This window comes from Eubalaena glacialis, chromosome 6, assembly GCF_028564815.1.
Source record: "Eubalaena glacialis isolate mEubGla1 chromosome 6, mEubGla1.1.hap2.+ XY, whole genome shotgun sequence".
In the NCBI taxonomy this organism is placed as follows: domain Eukaryota; kingdom Metazoa; phylum Chordata; class Mammalia; order Artiodactyla; family Balaenidae; genus Eubalaena; species Eubalaena glacialis.
The window spans coordinates 101497953-101521009 of NC_083721.1; positions in this window are offsets into that span (position 1 = coordinate 101497953).

Here is a 23057-nt window from a genome sequence, read left to right on the forward strand (position 1 = left end):
TGTCCCAACAAAACTTTATTTACAAACACAGGCAGTGGGCCAGATTGAATTCATGACTGTAGTTTGCTCACCCCCGAATTAGTTTAGTGGCCTCAGGATATGGTATTAATAAAATATTTCAAGAGTAAATTGTCTATTATCCCAGCTTCTAAAAAGGGGAACCTAGTACCACTAACATAGTTCTCCAAAAGAAAACCATATAAAACTTTCCATTTGTTTCTTACTTCAACGTAGAACGTAGAAATGGTTTATTATTTAGAGAGGTTGAATAAAATCCACCTAAAGTAAAAAAGATAAGCTCAAAAAAAAAAAATTGACAGTGGCATAAATTAGCTATTCATGCCTGTTAAATAACGATAATAGTTAATCATTAAATAGCTATTTATGTTTATTAAATATTTTAAAAGAACTGATCACCATTACTAAAGCCAGCATTTCACTTGCCTCCTGTAAACATAATTTTTAATAAAGTTTCAAGGTTATGTTTTTATGAATGTGCCTACTTCTTGTAAGACACAATGTGGCAAGATAACACCTTTTAGTAATAGGAGCAAACCAGCTTTCCAATGTCATCATAGATGTATCTAATGAATTCTAAGTACCCTGTGTTCTTGACCACGCATTTCACATCTTCTGAACAATGATTACCTGTAGAAAGAATAAATGTTAACACATCAGGTAGTTTCCTTTCTTGCCAACTGAAAGCTAGTAATTGAAAGTAATACACAACCACAGAAAGTGAATAATTAAAAAAAAATAGATTTTCATATTAAATAAATTAGTCCAGATATGTTATGAAAAACTGATAATTCAATTCTTTCAGCAAAATAGCAATGTTTCTACTCATGATACATCTATGTAATTATAAGAAAATCCTAATGCTTTGAAGAAATCCAATGAATTAATGTATTAATACAATTTAAGCAATTTTATAGCAAAGTTAATTTGTTGTATTTAATAATGTACATGATCATATTCTGTTTATAAAATAGACAAAAATAGTACATAATTTCCGTCAATGTTTAGTAGTTAATCCTTCCAGTCAGTTAAATTTTGATGTTTAGCTTATCTTTTTATTTTTCAGTTCTTTGCAGGAGATTGTAATTTTCCAATATGTCATACTCATTTTTCTTTATTTCCTCTACTGTTACCTTATTCTGTTTATGCTTTCATTCATTCTTTCTCCTCCTGTTAAGTCATTTATTTACTCATTCTTTTTTGATTCATTTCATTGTCCAACTTTTATTAATCATTTTACATTGAATAAGCATTAAAGGTATTTTGTGGTTATTATATAGCTGGTATGCTGCACCTGATGGCTTATATAGAAAGCAGTCATGTATAGATTGTTAAACAGTATGACAACAGCTGGAGCATATAACTTTATTGAAGCAGGATGTGGAGAGCATCAGGCTTCCAGTAATAATGGCCTACAATTTAAAATAAGTAACCTTAAAACAAGTGACTGCCCTTTGAAAATATTCAATAATACAGATGTATCTAAAGTGAAAACAAATTTTTCATACTATCCCTCCAAGCTCTTATATACTAGTTATAATCTGAGCACCATGATGTATACAATTTAGAATTTGCACATGCAAGTGTTTATGTGTATGTATATGTATACATATATGTCACATAGGAAAAATACACAAGAATATATTTATTTTTACAAAATGAAACCTGACTATATATACTACTCTACAATTAGCTTTTTTCTCCATCCCACAAACAAAATGGCATGGGCATCCTTACCCATCAGTACATCTCATTCTTATAGCAGCCAGTTACTCCAAATTATAAATATACCTCTCTTTATTAAACCATGCCCATATTAATAAAATATAAGATGATTTAATATTATTTCTTTCCTAAAAATGATGCAATAATGAACAGTTAAGTGGAAGAATGTCTACAGGATTAAATTCTGGAAGTGGAATTTTTGAATCGAAGTATTTGTACATTTCAAATGTTGGTAAAAGAAGGTACTTTACCCTCCAGCTTACTTTTCTACCAATTGTGTATGTTTCCCCACACTGTCACATTCACTAATCATTTAAAAAAAAAAAAAAGTAAACCTAAGAAATTTTGAACTGTATTGTTTTCAAATACATTTCCTATCACCAATGATTTTTTTATGTTATTTTTGCTCTTATTTCTTCTCCTGTGAATTACTTTAACTTTCTTTATTCACTGCTCTTGTATGTTTAAATATTTTCTCACTGATTTGATAATTTATTAGCATACAATTGCCATTAACCCATAGTTTGCTATGTTGATTGCCAATAGCACCTAATCATAGCTGTAGTTATCCATAAATAACTTTAAAAATAATCATTATAGTCATATTTGTCATTATTTTATGTTGTTTCTAGCTTATAGATCTTGAATAGACTAGTCTATTAATATTCTATTAATATTTTTTCTTAATATTTTATATATAACCATTGTGACCTATTTAATGAGTTTGAAGTACATTTCTTTTTATTGCTTTTTATTTACTAGCCCAAACCACTACTGCCATTAATAATAAGTTGAATGGAATCCCCTCTTCATCTTTTTGCATGTGAAAGACCTAAAACCCTAGTAGTTTACTCAGTCCAAAACTGCTGGAAGAATATCTACTGCTTCCTAACCTTGGTTCCACAGATAGAGTTGTGATAGTTCATACTCATATGGACATCCATTAAAGCATAACATAATTGTGACGGTTTATTTTATGTGTCAACTTGGTTAGGCCATGGTACCTAAATATTTACTCAAAAATTATTCTAGATGTTTCTGTGAAGGTATCTTTCAGATTAGATTAATATTTAAATAAGTAGATTTTAGTAAAGTAGATTACCCTCCAGAATGTGGGCAGGCTTCATCCAATCCAGATCAGTAGATCATGAATCAATACAAAAAACCTGACCTCCCCAGAAGAGGGGATTATACCAGCAGACCACCTGTGGACTCAGACTGAAACTCTTCCCTGAGTCTCCAGCCTGCTAGCCTACCCAACAGATTTTAGGCTTGTCAAGTCTTCACTGTCACATAAGCCAATTCCTTCAAACAAATCAATCTCTCTCTGTCTCTCTCTCATACAGCTGACCCTTGAACCCTTGAACAATGAAAGGGTTAGGGGTGCAGTCAAAAATCCTAGTACAACTTATAGTCGGCCCTCTGTATCTGTGGTTCCACATCCCTAGATTCAACCAATTGCAGATCATGTAGTGCTGTAGTATTTACCAATGAAAAAAAAATCCATATATAAGTGGGCCTGCATAGTTCAAACTCATGTTGTTCAAGGGTCAACTGCATATAAATCTATATCTGTGTCTGTATCTGTATCTGTATCTCTATGTATGTATTCTGTTGGTTCTCTGGAGAACCCTGACCAATACCACAGTGTCAACTTGAATGGAACCAGAGGGCCCTCATGTTTCATCCACACACATCATTGAACCAGCCCTGACCAATAAACAACCCTGAGGTTCTTGAGATAATGTCACTTTCACTCCTGAGTTTACTTCTATGGCCTCTGGTAACCTTCCCTGCTAGCACACCTTGATCAAGGCCATATGAGTCCATCCTTTTAGAGCTATAAATCTTCAAATTGGTCTCTGAGATTGGTCCTGGTCTCTGAGGGAACTAAAGTAGGTTTTTCCTTCCCATAGTATCCCTAGAATCTTTATACAAACTATATTTCTCCACTGTATATACATGCACTACTCTTCCTATGTATTGTTCTAATTAATATAACTGTATACAGCATGTTTGCTAACTGCCAGACATCCCACCACTTTGAATAATTTCTTTCCAACATTTCAACATATTCATGGTTTTCATTACACATTCACTCTCCCATGTAAACTTTGGAAATAACTAAACAATTTCCATGCTATGTTGTTTATGATTGTGATTAGCATTTATTGGATGTATAGATTCATTTGGCATATACCTGGTATCCTTACATTTTTGCATGTTTTATTTTAGTTTTTCAATAATGGTTTATATTTTTTCACAGAAACCTTAAGTATTTCATGTTTAGAATATTCCTACATGTTTTATGGCTGTTTTTTTCATTGATTGCACCTTTTTTCTCCTAACATTATTTTACTGATTATCACTCACACACACACACACACGCACACACAAAACCCAACAACTATATATATGTGTTAGTTACAACTAATTCTAATAACAGTTTATTTGAATTTCTTATATTTCCTTGTAGAAATCATGTAATCTATGCTTTACTAATGGTAGGATTTTATAACCTTTCATTTAAATCTAGTTACTGATTACATAGCCTTTCCAATATACTTGATTAAGTTCTGATATTTTAAATTATTTTTAAGGAAATTTTTTCATTTCATTTAAATTTTCAAATATGTAGAATAAAATTCCTGATAGACTCATTTTAAAATTAACTCTGGGGATTCCCTGGTGGTGCAGTGGTTAAGAATCTGCCTGCCAATGCAGGGGACACATATTCGAGCCCTGGTGCAGGAAGATCCCACATGCCGCGGAGCAACTAAGCCCGTGAGCCACAACTACTGAAGCCCCCGTGCCTAGAGCCTGTGCTCCGCAACAAGAGAAGCCACCGCAGTGAGAAGCCCATGCACCACAATGAAGAGTAGCCCCCAGCTCGCCACAACTAGAGAAAGCCCGCACGCAGCAACGAAGACCCAACGCAGCCAAAAATAAATGAAGAAATAAATTTAATTAAAAAAAGCTTTAAATAAATAAATAAATAAATAAATAAATAAAAAAAATCAACTCTGATCTTTGATTACTTCCCTATTAAGTACTAATTAAATTTCTTTCTTTGTTTGCAGTCAGAATTATCAGATGTGGGTTTTTTTTTTTTTTGTATTTACCAAATAACTTTTCTTCTGTTTTTAATTTCAATTATTTTATTTGAACATTGCTATAACTAAACTCCAGACTTATTTAGATTTCATCAGTTCTTCCTTTAGCATCCTTTTACTGTTCCAGGATTCAAACCAAGAATGCATATATGTAGTTGTCCCATTTCCACAGTATCTTCTGATCTGTGATAGTTTCTCACTCTTTTCTGATTTTCATGACCTTGAAACTCTTGAGGTATACTGGGCAGGTGTCCTATTGAATGTCCCCAAATATGGATATGTCTGTCATTTTTCTTATGATTAGACTGGTGTTCTGGGTTTGGGAAAAGAATACCACAGAGGTAAGTACTCTTTTCATCACATCATATCAAGGGGCAATGATGTCCACATGGCATCACTGGTGATGTTAACCTTCATCCTTTGTTTAAGGTAATGTTTGCCAGGTTCCTCCACTGTAAATTTACCATTTTCCCTGTCCTTATTCAATTCTTTGAAAGATATCATCTAGCCCATCCTCAATGGGAAGATGCAAGGAAGGGACAAGAATTAATTTCCACCTCCTGGGCAGGGGTGTAAGTATCTCCATATGTTATTTGGAATTCTGTGGAAAAATATTTTCACTTCTCCCTCACTTAAATAATTTTTACATTTATTGATTTATTTCTTTTTCTTCCTCTGACTGTTAACTTCTTAAAATTCCTCCAGAAATATCATCAATCAAGCAAAGTTAAGTTTATTAGACCTTATGCTGTAAAGAAGAATACCACCTTGATAGAGTACTAGTGTAATGACTCAGAAAGGGAAAGTCAGAGGGAGAAAAAGATGTTTATTAGGTTTTAGTGCTTGAGCTGGATGATTTTAATGTGAGTCTTGCCAGGAGGGAAACTGGTTGGGATTTGGCAGGATTTAAGAAATAATAGTTTTGGATTGATGGACCCCATGAAGTGAGTGTCTTGAAATGAGTATTGTTGAATAAGCTATTAGTCTTGATTAAAAAGCTATTTCAGTTGGTTCACAGTCTTTGAAGAGCAAGAATTTCCTAGAGCAAGTAACTGCCTTATTTTTGCTTATTCTCTGTATTGTTCCATAGAGAGACAAGAAAGTCTATTTAGATCCAGTTCTTTTGTTTGTTTGTTTAAATATTTTTTTTATTTTTTAATTTTTGGCTGCGTTGGGTCTTCATTGCTGTGCACGGACTTTCTCTAGTTGAGGAGAGCGGGGGCTGATCTTCATTGCGGTGCACGGGTTTCTCATTTTGGTGGCTTCTCTTGTTGCAGATCATGGGCTCTAGGTATGCGGGCTTCAGGAGTTGTGGCACTTGGGCTCAGTAGTTGTGGCGCATGAGCTTAGTCGCTCCGCAGCATGTGGGATCTTCCTGGACCAGGGCTCGAACCCATGTCTCCTGCATTGGCAGGAGGATTCTTAACCACTGCGCCACCAGGGAAGTCCCAGATCCAGTTCTTTTGACATAATGATCACAAATTATGTTGGTTTTGGTTCCCTATTTTTATTTGATTCATTTTGTTGTTTTCCTAGATTCTTGAGGTGAATGCAAATTCCACTTATTATCAGACTATTTTTAAAAAAAAAACATTTAATGCTGTAAAATTACTTTTGAGCATGATTTTAATATGCAATTTGATATGTAGTGAGATTCATTTCTAAATAATCTATAATTTCAGTTTTGATTTCCTCTTTAACACAAATAACTGAAAAAATTATTTTTATTTTCTAAACATTAATTCATTTTGGCTATTTTTGCTTTTAATTTCCAATTTTAGTCTATTGTCTTCCATTGTTATAGCACATATAAAATTTTCTTGCATTTTATTTTTTTCTAGCTAACATATTCTATGAGTATTTTGAAAAAACATATACTGTTTACTGAAAATTTTTTAATTTATTATTTTGTGCAATTTTATTTCTAATAGTTTTTCTTCATATGATTTGTAGCTACGTTTTCCAGCGCATACATGCTTATGATGGCTACATCTTCCTGGTGGATTGTACTTCTTGCCTTTTGGGTCCAGCTATTGTTTCTCCAGCTCCATACTTCACCTTTGCTGCCTAGCTCACCACTGCTTGTACTCAGGGTCCCCGAAAGACCCTCAGGAAAACAGCTCCTTTGTCTTTTGGTATTCAGTCCCTAATTTTCCATCAGCATGTCCTCAGAATTCTCCACAGGACAAGCTGTTGTTTTCTAGAACAGTCAAGTCTCATCCTACAAAAATATCAGATATCAGTCTGTAGAGATATACCAGAGTGACCATATTTTCCATTGTTAAACAGAATATATTTACTGCTTATAATGAAGAGTCTGGAATAACTTTTCTGATATGGAGTCTGCTTTTTATTTACATGGTTATATGATTCATTCAAGTGATTCTTCCAGAATAAAAGAGTCTTTCTTAAAGATATGTCTATTTTCCTCTGTTTCCTTTGAAACATCACAAGAGTTATTGCAGGTTCTACTCTCTCCTTCAAGATTTCAAAGAATCTAGAGGCCACATCAGAGTTCAATCTCAAAGCAAACAGTCAGATACTCCCAGAAGTCTCTGCAAGAAAGAAGCTTTCCCCAAGTTTACCTAAACCCAGGGAACAATTTAATATAATAAGTGAGGTCAGTCATTAGAGGCAGGTGGCACCTGGTTGAGTCCTTATGGCTCTGCCATTTCCCGTGAGATCTTGAGCTATTCAGTAAATTTCTTTACAACTAAATGTATTTCAATACAAAAGGAGAATAATACTAGAATTTACCTTATACCACTGTTGCCAGGATTAAATGAGATAAAATCTGAAGTGTGTTTTGCAAGAGCTTGTCACAGAGTGAGGACTCAATGCAAGATAGTTATTATTAGTAATGGAAGCTCAATCCTAAAATGATAAATCTATGCCGGGCTTGCATATATTGTTCAGAGATCATTACCTTTTCCCTAGGCAGAGATCACTGTTACACTTAGAAGCAAGGGTCAAGGACCCATCAGTATCTGGGAAAACACATGGAGTAACAGAAGACAGGATACAGGAAGCAGGTGCTGAGTGATTCACTTAATTCTGATGGATGGCATGTGTCTGGCCTAGGGCTATTTTTAACAAGCCCATCAAAACTGTGGCAGATCTTACTCCATAGACTCTTAAGAGCACTGCCAGCACCTGCCAGGCTCCAAAACCAATGGGAGCTTTGTGTAAAGGTATTTGTTATTCTTTCTGGCCAAGCATTGTTCTTTAATTATGACTCAAATCCCTTGTCACGTTATTTAATAATAGGCTTCATTCTCACTATCCATCTATCCATTATAATGCAAACAGTATAAAATGTATCTCCAGTGCTAAATACTCGTTTTCTTTTTTATACTCCTTAAGTCTCACCAGCAAGAGGAGTCAGCAGATAAGTGCCCACATGTGTGTACTGCAAAAGTACCTTATCCCCTGCATTATCTTTTTGAGAATAAAAAGAATATGGTTGCTGCTTCACTTCTGCCTTCCACACCTCACGCTAAATGTCTTTACTATCCATCTAGAACTATTCAGGGAAGGGGATGTGGGGAAACATTAAATTCCAGATTAGCTCAGTTGACCCAATACAAAACACAATAACCTCTAATTGGATGTCTTTAGGCACCTCAACTCAACATCTTTAAACATAATCTCTTGATTCCTATTATTTTCTGCCCTCAACTCTCTTGTCTTCTAAAGCAGTGGTCCCCAACCTTTTTGGCACCAGGGACTGGTTTTGTGGAAGAATTTTTCCATGGATGGGGTGGGGGGTGGTGCTTCAGGTGGTAATGCAAGTGATGGGGAGTGGCAGGGGGAGCGCAGATGAAGCTTTGCTTGCTCCCTAGCTGCTCACCTCCTGCTGTGTGGCCCAGTTCCTAACAGGCCCGTGGGTTGCGGATCCCTGTTCTAAATTTCCTTATGGAAGAAACCGGCACCACCACTTACCTAGTTGCTCAGGATTAAAATGTTGTAATTGCATTTCATCCTCCTATTTCTCTTAAACTGCTTATCTAGTCCCTCAGTAAATGGTAGTCAGAGCAAATGTAATCAGAGCTACCTTGGGCATATATATTTTTTTTTTTTTGGTCACACCATGAGGCTTATGGGATTTTAGTTCCCAACAAGGGATCAAACCCAGGCCTTCCACAGTGACAGCACAGAGCCCTAACCACCGGACCACAAGGGAATTCCCAGAAAATGCACAAGTCTTAACTGAAGAAATCAATTTTTTTTTTCTTTTTTTGGCCACACAGCACGGCTTATGGGATTTCAGTTCCCTGACCAGGGATCGAACCCGTGCCCACTGTAGTGGAAGTGGAATCCTAACCACTGGATGGCCAGGAAATTCCTCATATGTTCTTATGTTCACTTTTGTCACCACCTCCACCACCAACCCAACTGATGTTATCATATCTAACATGGGCAACTTCTACAGACGCCTAACTTGCCTCATTGCTTTTTTTTTTTTACCTCTAAAAATGTGAAATATTGCCTTGCATACCCTAAGTCTATTCTCTACATAGAAGCAAGAATGACACTTCTAATTGGCAAATCAGATAATGTTGGTCCTCTGCTCAAAACCTTTCAGGGATTTCCCATCACATTTAGAATAAATTTCTCAGTTCTTATTATTGCTTAGAAGTCACTATTTGACTTTGTCTCTAGCTTTCACTGTGTCTTCATTTCCTACCATTCTACTAGTTGCCTCCTTTACCCTAGCCGCAGTGGTCCCCTTGCTATTCCTTAAGTACTCAGAGCACACTCTCATCTCAGGGAACTTGCACTTGCTATTCACCCCCCCGCCGGAAATATTATGCCTCCACATACTTGCATGGCAGGCTCACTTGTTCACTTCATTCAGATTTCTGTTCATATATCCTCTTACAGAGTAGCTTTCCTACTTATATCTCCACTCTTGAGAGAAGTGTTTGTTTGTTTTTTGGCCACACCACACAGCATGTGGGATCTTAGTTCCCCGACCAAGGATAGAACCTGTGCCCCCTGCAGTGGAAGCACCGAGTCTTAACCACTGGATCGCCAGGAAGGTTCCAAGTTGTTTTTTTTTTTTCCTGAAATAAGTATCCATGTCTGTCTATCCTTTTATCCTGCTTTATTTTCCTTCATAGTACTTACACGCACTCCCCAATGTTTTGTTCTATTTTTATTTTATTATTATCTGCTTCTCCCCACTAGAATGTAAACTCAATGAGAGTGGGGCTGGGTCTGTACTATTCACTTTTGAGTTCCCAACATTTGTAACACAGCTTGCCTCACTGTAGAAACTCATCACACGAATCTTCTATTTATTAATAGGTATAGGTTTGTTTTTTCTTTGTAGTAATTAGAGCATGTTCTGCTAAGGGCCCTAATAGAAACTCTGCTATATAAAACTGATCCAGGGTCATTAGATATATTTTTGGGGTTTGTGCACTTCCGAATGCCAGGGATACCCCTTGGATTTGCATTACATACAAACTCTGCAGCTATTTACACTGGCCCTGTAAACAAGAAAGAAGAAAGGATTGGACAGAGACCTAACCTTGAGGCTAACAGAGAGGACCAGGGGAAACTGATAAATTTTGAGCAAGTAGAGTAATAGCACCCTTAAGTCCACTGTTGTTGATATTATCACACAGGTGATAACACTAGGAACCATGATCTTTATTGAAGTCACTCTTTTCCCAGACAGGTAAAGTATAATAAATGCATAAGTTTAGGCCACTAAAATGTGTGTTAAATAAGGTCAAATAATATATGAAACAGAATTTATGAAATGTATTTGGCTGGATAAAAAATGGCAATAACTGATATAAGATTAAACATGTTCATAGTGTTTCTTCTCTCAATATCTTAGGAATTTTGTGAATTTGGGAAACTTCAGGAAGAGATAACTGTTCTGTATGTGTTTTTTCACCTGTCCCCATGCAATGAGGTGATAGAGATTTCAAATTGAAATGCACTTTGAAGTTATCAGGACAGAAGAGTCATCAATTTTAAGGTCTTTCCCTCTTTTTTATTTCTACTGTTCCTCAGGTCATCTTATGCCCTGGACCATTTAACTCCCTCTTTCTTAGGTCTCTATCACACACCTGCCTCCTCCCATTAAACCCACTACAAGGTCCACAAATCAGCACCTCTGGGGAGTCATTTATGTTCTATACTTCAGTTTCATCATCAATAAAATAAAAATATACCAATCTTTTATGTATTTTACAAGTATAATATGGCATAAAGCAAATAATATATGTGGAGATTGACGGAAGATGTTATGAGACTATCTGAAGGCAAGGAAAGCGGAGGAAGTCACATCACTAAAGGAGCTGTCACTAATAGAGGAACAAGGCCAAGCAGGAGTCGAAAGGAAAAGATAAGGAGCCAACTGAGGGAAGCAAGTGACGAGGAAGATGACTAAACATAATAGCTTAAGGGAACAATAATGAAATTAATGGGACATCTTGTGAAACTGCAAGATGAGCACAAGAAAATACAATCTTTTTGTCCCTCAGGGAGAGTTAGGCACTGTGATAATCTAAATATATGTTATTATTTATGTGCGTTGGAAACTGGTTAGTAAAATCATGGTCTGGCTTACTTACAGAGAGTTAGGAATTAGAATTAAGTAATGATTGCTGTTGCTCTGCTTGTGCTTAAGTGGAATTGCATTATGATTAGGCTAATAGAATAAGACATAAGTACAAAATCTATTGAAGGCTCAGCCTTTCACTTTTATCAAAGGATAAAAAAATGAGCAAGAAAAAATAGGCAATTAGAGTCTACCAATTACTAATCTCAGGAGATTCTTGTGCAAGAGCCAACAGTGGTGGTTGTTTACAATAGGAATATGGATGATTAGAATAGACGATTGTCTGTTGGCCTAAGGCTATGACTTGCTCTATAAGCTTCTCAAACAAAAAGGACTTAGTATACTTCTCTCAGCAGGATATGGCTGAAGAAATTCCAAGGAAAATTGAGGAAAGTTGCAAATGTCAGGTTATGATATAAACAGATCCTCTGATTCTTTCAGAATTAGATGTTAATGAGACTTCAGACTACTGCTCCTCCCCAGGGAGAAAATCACTAATGCAATTTCTCTTATTTTGCCACTCTGAAGAGGTGGCTAATTCTTGATTAGAAAGACTATTCTAACTACATTTATGCACTCAGTTATCCAGGCTTTGAAGTGCAAAGAAGTAAATTCCAAGTAAGTAAATTAAAATCATTTTTTCTTAACTTCTAATCTATGTGTAACATTGATTAGATGAAAAAACTGTATCACTATTATGCCAAGGATTCACATCCCAAATTCATCTCTTCTTTTATTGACTATTACCTATACATTTTTTTCCTCTCTCTGGAATGGAAATTTTAAATAGCTTAACACTAAACCCCAAACATGGTATTAAAAAGGAAAATTTCAGAATTATATTTTTGTTTGTCTTGTAGGAAATAAAAGATTCATATTAATAGAAAAAAATCAAGTAACCAAATATGTAAAGTTTTATCTTTACATATAAAATTTGATTTTATTATACACTATTGATATGGAGGAACTTATAGAGGTGATCCATCTGGTATAGAAATCAACTTATTTTCTATATTATCACAAGACTGTGAACATTTTCTGAATGAATTTAATATATTTAATAAAAAAGAAAACATTGTTTTTTCTAGGAAATATGTGTTGCATTAAATCTTAGATTTCTATTTTGCTATGTAAAACTGAATTAATATTAATTTCCACTGATTCATTCAATCAACAAATATTTGTGGAGTACCCAGTAAGTACCAAGCGCTGTTCTAGGTAATGGAGATGGAGAAAAAGATAAGAATAACAATGTCCCTCTTCTTACAGAGTTTGTTCTAGTAGTGGGACGGATCAAATAGATAGGATAGATAGGTTGATAAATAGAAGATAGATAGATAGATAGATGATAGATAGATAGATATGCCATGATAAAAATAAATAGGGAGATGGGCTGGAGTTCCTGGTGGGTTACTTTAGACTGAATGATCAGAGAATCTATTTCTGAGCATGTCATCCCTAAACTTCAACCTGAATTACAAGATTTGGAGAAAGAATATTCTTATCAGGGAAGTGACAATGACAAAGTCTGAAGACAGGAACTAGCTAGATTTTAGAAAACAGGAGAAAAATCTGTGTGATTAGAAACAAACAAGCACAGCGGAGCATAGTATGGAGTGAGCATGGGAAATAGGTAAATACTAGATCATACACGGCCTCATGGGACAGGGTAGGAGTTTGTTCTTATTCTATGTTCAATGTTGTATCAGTTGTGTAACAAACCACTCCAAAATTTAATGACTTAAACAATATTAATTTATGTTGCCTACAAATCTGCAATCTTCCATGCACCATCAGCTGAAAGTGGTTCAACTTGGGGCTGAAAGATTCAAGATGGCTCACTCACATCACGGCCATGTTGGTATATCGGACGGGAGCTCATTCAGAACTGTGGACTGGGGATTTGGTTCTTCTTCACATGGCCCTCTCCACACAGGTCTCTTGGGATTATATAAATATAATAGCTAGGTTTTTTAAGAGCAAGCAGTCTAAGTGAACTAGAAAGATGTAACACACTTTACGACCTTCTCTCTCAAAGCCATAAAGCTTTGTCACAGTCCTGCCCAGATTTTAGGGAAGGGGATAGCACTTCATTGGAGGAGTTTCAAAGTCATATTGTAAAAAGAAAGCGTGAGCTAGGAGGTCTTTTTACAGCCATATTTTAAGAATACAATCTACCAGTTTGTCTTCAGGCTACAATTTATATCCCTCCCACATGCAAAATATATCCATTCCCTTCCTCAAGACTGAAAATTCTCACTCCATAATTACATCAGCTCAAAGTTACGAATCTTACTGTCTAAATCAGATCTAGGTTTAAGTGATACTTTTGTGTGCAGTTCCTCAAATACAGCTCTTTGAGCACTCTTTTTAATGATGTGATAACGACACATTTGACCTAAAGAGCCAATTTTTCTAGGTCTCCAAATACTCAAAATAAAAATTTGGGACAGGCATTAGTGCTATGGGCACTCCCATTAAAAGTGACAGGGAAGGGGAAGGAACACAGTAGTCATTGGTCCATACCAATTCTGAAATTTAGTTAGGCACATGTTGCCCGTTCTTTGATTAGAGTTCAGTCCTACTCCCTATATCTCTATTGGTCTTGGCTCAACTCAGTCCTTCCCTCTGAGTCTACCTTTCTTTTCCCTAAGCCTTCTTAAGCCAATTCTCCACTTGTAAACGTTTGAGGGTTCAGAACCGTTTCTCATCTTGTTTTGTTTCTCTTCCTTCCATTGCAAGCTGATATAATTATTTTAACAATTTTGGTGGGCTTTCAGTATATCAATTTATAATTTACTCCATCAGACAAAAGATATAAACCCAAATCTTTTCCGGGTAAGTCATTCTCTTCTTCAACTTCACCATGACACTACAATGGGATAACATCCTTAAGATTCTTATAAGTCTTATTGTATAATAAAGAATTCTGCTAATTACAATATTATGATCCTTAAAAGGGCTTTGTCTGTTTGAAAAGTTATATGAGGAATCATTTCAGATTTCTTTGAAGGTCTTAATAATAGGTTTTACAGTAAAATTGATCTTTTCCCTTAAGTCAGTCCTTAATCTGGGTATCATTTTTTACCTAGAGAGATTTGGGAAGAAAAAGAGATTTATTTTGAAACTAAGATAGTTCTAGATCCTTTATATGTAAGAGTTCATTTTTAGCTCATTCATCTCTTCTCACATTATACCTAGGCAGTGAAAGAATCCAAGTGACACTTTAATATTCTGCATGACAATTCCCTTAGCTTGATCATTGAGTTCATTGGAACATTTCCTATATTCCACATTACTTCAGGTAATAGTGTAGCCAAAATATCCACCACTACAAAACATATTCTAATCACATTTTCTTTATTTTTCTTTGAGCTGTCAGAGACAGACTCTTCAAGATTCTTGAGGGTTTTGCTAACATTTTTCTAAGGCCCTCCCATCTTCCTCATATGGCTTGTCCCAAAACCAATGCTACATGTTTTGGGGTTTTTACTGTAGCATTCCACTTGCAGGTACCAAAGAGGGTGTGAGTTTTTTATTGCTGTATAAAAAAATACTATCCCAAAACTTAGTGACTTAAACAGGAAGAAAATTTTCCTTTGCTCATAATTCTTCAATCTAAGCAGGGCTTTGTGGATAGTCCATCTTTGTTCCAGATGTCAAGATGGTTCATTCACATGGCTGGCAAATTAATACTGGCGATTGGCTGTGAACTTAGCTGGGGCTAGGGGGTCTCAGTTCCTCTCAGTATGTGCCTCTCCACAGGCTGAATCAGCTTATTCCGGCATGGGGACTAGGTTCAAAAGCAAGTGTCTCAAGAGAACCAGGCATGGTTTTATCTGATCTTACAGCCATAGTATCACTTCCACTGGAATCATAGGCCCATACAGATTTAAAGGAAGGGTACACAGATTCCCACATTTAAGTGGTAGAAATATCAAGTCACATTAGAAGAACAGAATGTACGAACCATCTTTGGAAAATAAAATTTGCTCACATGAGAAGACGTTGAATGTTTTTGATACAGATTAGTAATGTGATCTGTGTTTTGTTGAAAAAGATTGCTTTGGCTACCATGTGGAAGACAGACTAATGTGTGGTAAGACTAGAAGAAAGAAGACTGCTAAAGAAGTTATTTCCATAGTTTAGGAAAGATATGATGGCATCTTGAACTAGGGAGAAGAAGTGGAGATAAAGAAAGGTTTGGAGATATGTTGTAGAGGTATAATCACTGGAAATAGATTAGATGCAGTCACTGAGAGAAAGAGGGGAATCTAAATTTTTGCTTGAGAAATTGTGCAAATTATTATTCTATTTACTGAGATGAGGAAAACTAAGGAATGAACAAGTTTTATGTTGTTTTATAGGGAGAAGAGATCAGGAGCTCAGATGTGTATGTATTGAGTTCTTATTAAATATCCAAGTGGCAATGTTAAGTAGGCCATTTCATATATATGCCTAGAATTCAGAGGATCCGGAGGAGATATCAGAGATAGAAATGTAATGTTATGGGGGAGAGGAGGTCATCCACATATAAATGCCATGGGCTATGATGAAACAAAGCAATTCGGATACTGTATAGAGAAAGGAACGTGCATCTCAGGATCCTGGAACACTCTAATATTAGGATACAGAAATAAGAGCCAATGAAAGAGAATTAGAAGGAGCAACTAGTGAGGGTGGGGGAAAACCAAAATGCCTATTACTGTAGAAGCCCAAACAAGTGTTTCAGTTACTATGGCTATGTGATAAAAGCACTCCAAAACTTAGGTCATTTTTTTTTTTTTTTTTTTGCTATGAATCAGCAGCTTGAGTAGAGCTCTACTCTGCTCCATTTTACTAAATATCAGCTAGGGCAGTTTGGGGCAACAAGCTAAAATCATGTGAAAACTTGCTTCCTTTTGTGTCTGGTGCCTGTACTGTAAAGAATCAAAGAATCATAGCTGGGAGCTGGAACAGCTGGACTTCCTACAGCATCTTTTTCTATCATTATGCAGTATTCCACATAATTGCTCCAGAATGGTGTCTTCAGGGTAACCAGACTTCTTACATATCAACTCAGGGCTCCCAAAGTATGTGTCACAAGAGAGAGCCAGGTGGAAACCACATCACTTTTTATTACGTACTCTCACAAGAAATAATAGAAAATTAAATCCACCACATTTTATTTGTCAACACTCTTTTGAAGATCCACTAAAGTTTAGGGGGAGGAAACATATACGCTACTTCTCAGTGGAAGGGAGGAAACATAGACTCCATTTCTCAGTGCCACTTTGTTGAAAGAGAATGTGAGAAGTATTGGTGCAGCCATCTTTGGAAAATATAATCTGCCACACTAAGTAAAGTATATCAGGTAAAGTCAGCAACATTGGATTATTTAAGATATCTAGTCAATGGAGCCTCTAAGAGTGAACACTGGATGTGGCTACTGTTAGAAGCCACTGATAACCTTGGCATGAGCAATGACTGAGGAGGTAAAAAGATGGAAATCACATTGGGGAGGGGAAAAAAGGAGAAATAGAGAGAATGAGAATAATGACTATAAATGATCTTTTTGAGAAAGTTTGCTGTTGAAGGGAGCTACAAAATACAGTAGAGGCTGGAGAGATACATAAGTTCAAGGGGAGTATTTTTAAAAGACAGGAAGTGTTAGTATGCTTATAGAAATGATTTAGGAGAAAGAGAGAGATAACAATGATGCAAAGAAAAAAATGTGGGAGGTAGGTGAACACAAAGTCTTTGAGAAGGAAAGAGTGCCAGAGATTCAGAACACAGTGAAAGGAATTGGACTTTTATGAGAGAATTAACTTTATTCATAGCCATAGGGAAGTTAGAGGGTATACGTGAAGATGAATATTTACTAGATCAGTAAAAACATATTATGGTTTTGTGAATATAGTAGAAGACAATCCAGCCCAAGAAATTAGCAACATCATTTTTGATTCATGTATTTTTAAGTTTAAAATTAAGGTAATCGCCATCGTAGGCAAGATCATACAATTATTCCTTCATTTTAATCATGTCTCTCCCCTTAATGATCTGAAACGAAACTCCACTTTTCTCCAATTTCACTCATCTTCACCCTATTAGCTCTTTAGTTCTTGTATTTCTCCAAATTTTAGCTGAAAGGATACTAATTGGGAGTCAGCCAAATTAGATTTTGGTCTTTGGTCTGCTACTGATTTAGTGTTGACAACTCAATTTTGTTTGCCTTCAGTTTTTTCTTCTTTTGGAATGTGATTTTTAGACTACATGATAATGGTAATAAAAATAATATCTTGCATTTATATAACAAAGGAAAATTTTAACATTTTTTGATACCTCGCTTTTTGCTCTAAATTATTATGCTCTCAGAGAAGGTGTAAGTTTAATATAAAACTAAATTTATATTTTTCAATACTTTACCTTTTAACCTCATATGCAATATACTTTTGCATGACTTTGTAATTAATCTTGTGGTTTATGTGTGAATGTGTGAATGTTTAACTTTCACCATTAGGTTTTGTCTCATAAAACCGGAAAAATTTGCCTCCTCTCTCTTTTTTTCCCTTTAAAGTCCTTAAAGTCCATAGCAGACACATATTATATACTTAGTGATAATGAAGGCAATGTGTCAATATACAGTTTTATTTTTGATAATGATGTCACTTTGTTTATGTCCAGTATTCTTCTAAGTATTTGAAATACATTGTCATTAACACTAACAACAATATAAGATAGGTACTATTTCTGCAGCAATTGAAACTAAGTACAGAGAGGTTAACTAAGGTCAAACCGCTAGTAATTCTAAATGCCAAGTCCATGATCTTAACCACTGATCTAAACTGCCTCTCTGATGATGGCAAAGTTAATGATCATGATGATCAAAGAAAATGATGTTGAGAATTGTGTAGCTGAGAGTTAAGTAAATAAATGAGGTTTAATTCTAAGAATAAAATGTTTACAGAAAGGTGAAGAGAGTTATGCAGAGGAAATTAGCTTGCAAGTGGGTTAGTACCTCCAGAACGCAGAGAGAGAGTGGCAGGGAACAAGACTAGGTAACCAGTTGTCTGAAATGAAGGTGTGAAGTATAATCTCTTTTATGGTATGAATGGCTTATGACCAGTCAAAATTTGATCATTAAACAAAATCAACCTCTTTGATTATACATCCACAAGAAAACCACATTTAATCCTATTTCTAGGAAGACTCAAAGTTAAATTGAATTAATAATTAAAACTATACATGCATCATAATATAAATACTCTCTAATACAGAAATATTAGAATATAATATAAATATTTATAGAGAGATTTATTATAAAAAATTGACTTACATAATTATGGAAGCTGAGGAGTCTCAAGAGCTGCAGTCAGCAAGCTGGAGACCCAGCAGAACTGATGTGTATTTCCAGGCTGAGTCCAAAAGCCTGAGAACCAGGAGCATTGATGGTATATGTTCCAGTTCAAAAGCTGGCAGTCTTGAGACCCAAGAAGAGCCAATGTTGAAGTGAAATGACACAAGAGTTCCTAAAGTTGGAACTTCAGGAAAAAAGAAAGAGCCACAGAAGGGGTAGCATCTGGATAAATGAGATAGCTTAGTTTTCGCCTCTTAAATTCTTTTACTATACGTATGACTTTTGAAGGAAAAAATTATACCACAATCTCAGAAGGTGAAGTTCAATTCATGCTGAGGTATTACATATGACAACTATAACATAAAGAACAAAGGGTAAGAACATCTATATTGCTGTAAGACTTCTGTAATACATTTTACTTTCGTCAAAGCAAAAATTGCACCCAGGGACTTCCCTGGTGGCACAGTGGTTAAGAATCCGCCTGCCAATGCAGGGGACACGGGTTCAAGCCCTGGTCCAGGAAGATCCCACATGCCGCGGAGCAACTAAGCCCGTGCGCCACAACTACTGAGCCCGCGTGCCCCAACTGCTGAAGCCCACGTGCCTAGAAGCCTGTGCTCCGCAAGGAGAGAAGCCGCCGTAATGAGAAGCCTGCGCACCGCAGGGAAGAGTAGCCCCTGCTCTCCACAACTAGAGAAAGCCCAGGCACAGCAATGAAGACCCAGTGCAGCCATAAATAAATAAATAAATAAATAAATAAATAAATAAATAAATAAATAAATAAATAAATAAATAACGCTAACAACAATATAAGATAGGTACTATCTGGTTTTCTCTGTGATTAGGACATCTCTGTGTGGTATTGAGTACCCATCAAAGTTAGGCTTCTACTCTCCCACAGAGACTGGGAAATATATATGACAGAATGAACCTAAAAGTCAAATGTAACCACTGTTTCTCAATGTTGGCATTTTATGTGTTTTGTACTTGCTTTCTTTTGTTCATTTCAAGTTCGGAAATGTTTGAAAATACACAAGAATAATGATAAAAAAAAAAAAAAAGAAGAGCTAATGTTCAGTCTGAAGTCAAAGGCTGGAAAAGAACAATGTCCCAGCTCAAACAGTCAAGCAAGTGGATTCCCTCTTACTCAGCCTTTTTGTTCTGTACAGATATTCAGCTGATGGGATGAGGCTCACCCACACTAGGGAGAGCAATCTGTTGTATTCAGCCTACTGAGTCAAATGTTAATCCCATCCAGAAACACCCTCATGACAAACTCAGAACAATGTTGGCCCAAATATCTGGGAATAATTATATAAGGATTTTACTTAAAATATTTTCACCAACTATCTTATAAATATAAGACAAATATGTATGTATTTACTAATTTACTTAGGTAATTTTTATGTACACTTAAATGCATAGATCTGAAGTACACAATTCAATGAGTTTTGATAAATGTACACCTGTGAAACCGTCATCCCACCAAAGAAAAAAAATTTTCTATCATTCCAGAAAGTTCACTTGGACCTTCTAATCAATCTCTGCACTGTTGGGTAATGACTTTTCTAATTTCTATCATTACGTCTTCTATCAAAGATGTCTTTTGCTTGTTCTTGAACTTCAGGTAATGGAAAGATACAATATGTATCTTTTTGTGAATGACTTCCTTTATTTAACATAATGTTCTTGAGATTCATCCAGGTTGTGGTGTAAATTCATAGTCCATTCTTTTTTTTTTTTAATATTAAATAGTATTCTTCTGTAAGCATATGTGGCTTTTTATTTACACACTTACTAGTGAATGGACATTTGGGTTTTTGCCAGTTTGGTGCCATTATGGAAAAGCTGCTTTGACCCTTTTTGTACAAGGCCCCTTGTGACCATATGTCTATATATCTCTTAGGTAAATAACTAGAATTGCTAGTTCATAAGCTAGATATATGTATATATAGTTATATTAATTATACATTAAAAGGAAATACAAAACAGCAAAGTCATTAATACATTTTAAACATCCACCAGCAAAATATGAGAGCCATTCAATATCTTTACCAAATTTGATGCTGTCAGTATTTTTAATATTAGGCATTCCACTAGGGGTGAAATAGTATATCATTGTAGTTAAACAATTATTTTCTCAATAAACCAAATAAGTGTGCTGATACATTGTGTCAAAAACCAGAATTTACAATACTTAGTGGCAAATTTCCCAATTATAAATGTGAGTCTTTGGGGTAAAGAATATAGATCTTGAATATTTAAATTGCGAATATGAAACTAAACAATGATGAATTCACCAGTAACTAAGACTACCTTTCTGGGGGCTTCCAAAATAAGCAATAACTTCTTTTTCCTTTCTCTTTATTTTTTTGTAGAGTTTGCCATAAATCTCATTTTTTGCTTATCTCCATGATTAGAGAAATAATAGTCATAGAATTTGGTTGTCCTTATGCCAAGATTTTAATTGGTACACATTTTCTGACTCAAAATCACTTTGATGATTTTTTGTTGAAGGTATTTTCTAATTAAAAAAACAAAAAACAAAAAAATGAAATAATTTATAAGTAAGGATGACACATTAGAGTCTGAATTTTGTCAGACAGGAGTAGAATTATGTATGGGCTTTATATGAACTTTAGGTTAATATTTAGCCTCTCAAGTGTTAGCTAGTTTACACAAAAATTGTATGCAGGTCAGAATCAAACAAGTTCAGTTTTTAGTTATCTAGTTTAAAAATCACCTGCAGGTATGGCATCCGAGGTACTCTTTGTCCCATCAGCAGCTGCAGGTCTGGGCTGGCGGGAGGGAGTTGAGGGACGATGGCTGTGCAGGTGGCCTGGGCTGAGTGGGCCTCTGCTGGGTCTTCCACAGGAGTTGCTGGGCTGCCACCTGCTAAGAAGAGGCTGTGTCACCCGCACCTGCTGTTGGAAGTTCTCCCCAGGCAGAGGAGATTACCAAGGTCCCACATAGACTGGCACTGACAGCAGCCATGTGGGTGGGGCTCTGGGAAGAATGATGACTCTGGAAGTGCCTGGATGCAAACCATCAGGGAGTTCAGGGTTTTGGAGCCTAAACCACTCATTCTCCTTGTTAGACCCTGCAATAAACCTTTCTCTGCTCCCCCTCCTCACTGCACCCACCACCCCAAAATCAAATGAATGACAGCAGCCTTACCTGCAGTAATGTAAAGTTAGGAAGGACTTTGAGACTGATTGACTACAGACATGCTGTGTTTGACTAACACAGTGTTCAACATTTTAAAAAATTCCAAATTTGGATATTTAACATAAACATCCTGATCTGGCTCCCTTGAAAGACAGGAAGATCTGAATGGAATGGCAGACACATTCAGGCCAGGAATCAACTGAGGGTGGGTAGTGACTTCCACCTGCAGATAAACAATGTTCCTGTCTCTACTTGCCTCCAGCATGCCCATTTCCTCATAGTCTGGTTCACTAATTTATGATATATATCTAGGCCAATAAGTATTTGAGTGTGAGACACTCATCGAGAGCGTAGCTTAGATTTTACAAATTTAAAAATTGAGTCTTAAATATAAGATTATTATTACTTATTATTATTATTATTACTAATACTTATATTTGCTATATGTCAGGCACTATTCTAAGAGATCAAATATCTATTCCCTAATCTAGCCCTCGAATTAACCCTATAGGGTGGTATCATTTTTATCCCCACTTTCAAGTTAAGGAAACTGAGTCACGGATAGCTTAAGAGACTAGTCCAAGGTCCAACATTGAGTTTCTAACAAACTGGTGCTGGGAACAGATATTATGTTTCTCAGTCTAGTAGTTTGTCGGTGACATCCTAGATGCAGTTCTCTCCTCACTGATTTAGCCCTCAGCAAAGAATTGATACATTATATCAAGCCATGTAAACTGAGGTGGGAAGAGGACTAAATATAAGGGATAGGTTAGTCAATAACGCAACTAAAAAAAAAGTCCTAGGAAAAGACAGGTATGCTCTATTTTACTTGTCTGGAAAGTTTTCCCATCTCCCTTTTCTGATATCAGCCCTACACTTTCTTGTTGACCCCAGGTGTACATGATTCAGGCTTTTTAGACCCAGTTAATGCCCCATATATGAGCACATGACCCAGGAGCTACAGTTCTTTGCTGGGATTGATTTTCAGGTGCTGGTGAAGAGCAGCTTTCCTTCAGCTTCTTCCTAGGATCCTAAATAGGCAAACCTGAATTTGCTGCTGGTAGTGGTCACTTTCTCTCAAAGTAGAGAAGACCTATTTGCAGGATGTAAACAAAGG